Source organism: Hipposideros armiger, unplaced genomic scaffold (genome assembly GCF_001890085.2).
Source record: "Hipposideros armiger isolate ML-2016 unplaced genomic scaffold, ASM189008v1 scaffold_32, whole genome shotgun sequence".
NCBI classification, from domain to species: Eukaryota; Metazoa; Chordata; class Mammalia; order Chiroptera; family Hipposideridae; genus Hipposideros; species Hipposideros armiger.
The window spans coordinates 1,254,016-1,255,139 of NW_017731382.1; the positions used below are offsets into that span (position 1 = coordinate 1,254,016).

A 1,124-nucleotide genomic window follows, 5' to 3' on the forward strand; every position below is an offset into this window, starting at 1 on the left:
ATGGGGGGCGTGGGGTTTGAGTCCCAGCAGGAGCCCAGGCTCAGGTCAGACCCCCAGGCCTGGCCAGGGACCCTGCTGCTGCTCTGAGAGAGGAGTCCAGGCCAGGCCAGGCCGGCCCAGGAGGGGAGGCAACTTGCTGCGGGCCGGTGGCCTGGCTGGTCAAGGCATAGCACAGCGGCTGCTGGACCCAGGCCAGCGGCCGGCAGGCGGGCTGCACCTGCGGGGCACCTGTGTGGTCTGTGTGTGGGGGGCGGGAGCATGGGCCCACCTCAAGTCGCTTCTACAGCCTGTGGGAGCCCCAGCGGGCTCAGGGGAGCCTGCCCGTCCCGCTGCAACAAGGGGCTCAGGGAGCTGCACGCGGAGACCCTCGCCACGAGCCTCAATCGAATGTCCCAGAGTTGGCGAGGGGTCTGGGCTAATCTAACCCCCTTGAAGGGACTGTGGGGGGGTTGGGGGCCGATAGACGTACCTCCAGTGGGTGCTCACCCACCAGGCAGCCTTGTCTCTGCCCTTCCTCGGGGATCAGCTTCCTCCTGGGCTGCGAGGCCTCCTGGCCATATAAGGCCGTCTGTGGGCACCTCACCCTGCCCCCCCATGGGAACCAGAGCTTGGCCAGGCCCCCAAGGACGAGGTGGGGGAAGGGGCCTGCTAGAGCCTAGGTCCTGTGAGGCAGGAGGGCCGGATACACAAGGTCCTTCTCCTGTCCCCCCAGGGCTGCCCAGTCTGGGGTGCAGAGCAGGGAGATGGTGAGGATGGGAGGGGGGCGCTGGTGTGAACACACGTCAGTGTGTGATGGATCGTAAACTCGGTGGCTGCCTTCTTCCAGGGTCACCCCGTGAACTCCCCACAGATCCGGAACCAATAGGCCTGGACCCCCAACTTCACACCCCAGCTAGGTGCTGGGAGGTACCCTGATGGGGTTCCCCTCAAGGGAGGTACATGAGGCTGGAGCCCCCAAAGCAGCTTTGTTATTGGACTAGCCCTTCCTTTGCCTCCCGGAGGATGACTCTGGAGATGGTGGGATCTCTGGAGAGGACCCAGGCCCCTCCCATTCCCAAGGCCCCTCCCATTCCCAAGGCCCCTCCCCACCCATTCCCCGCCCTCCTGAGGCTGGGGCCTGTGAT

At 65.9% G+C, this 1,124-nt stretch overlaps 1 long non-coding RNA gene across 1 annotated transcript in view; it reads right to left on the bottom strand.

Annotated features, from left to right (window-relative positions):
- Positions 1-531, bottom strand: part of LOC109380051 (uncharacterized) — a 1,942-nt gene extending 1,411 nt beyond the window's left edge. Inside the window, exon 1 of the long non-coding RNA XR_002123362.1 lies at positions 470-531. This is a non-coding gene — a long non-coding RNA (uncharacterized LOC109380051). The remainder of the gene's footprint in view (positions 1-469) is intronic.
- Positions 532-1,124: the final 593 nt, after the last annotated feature.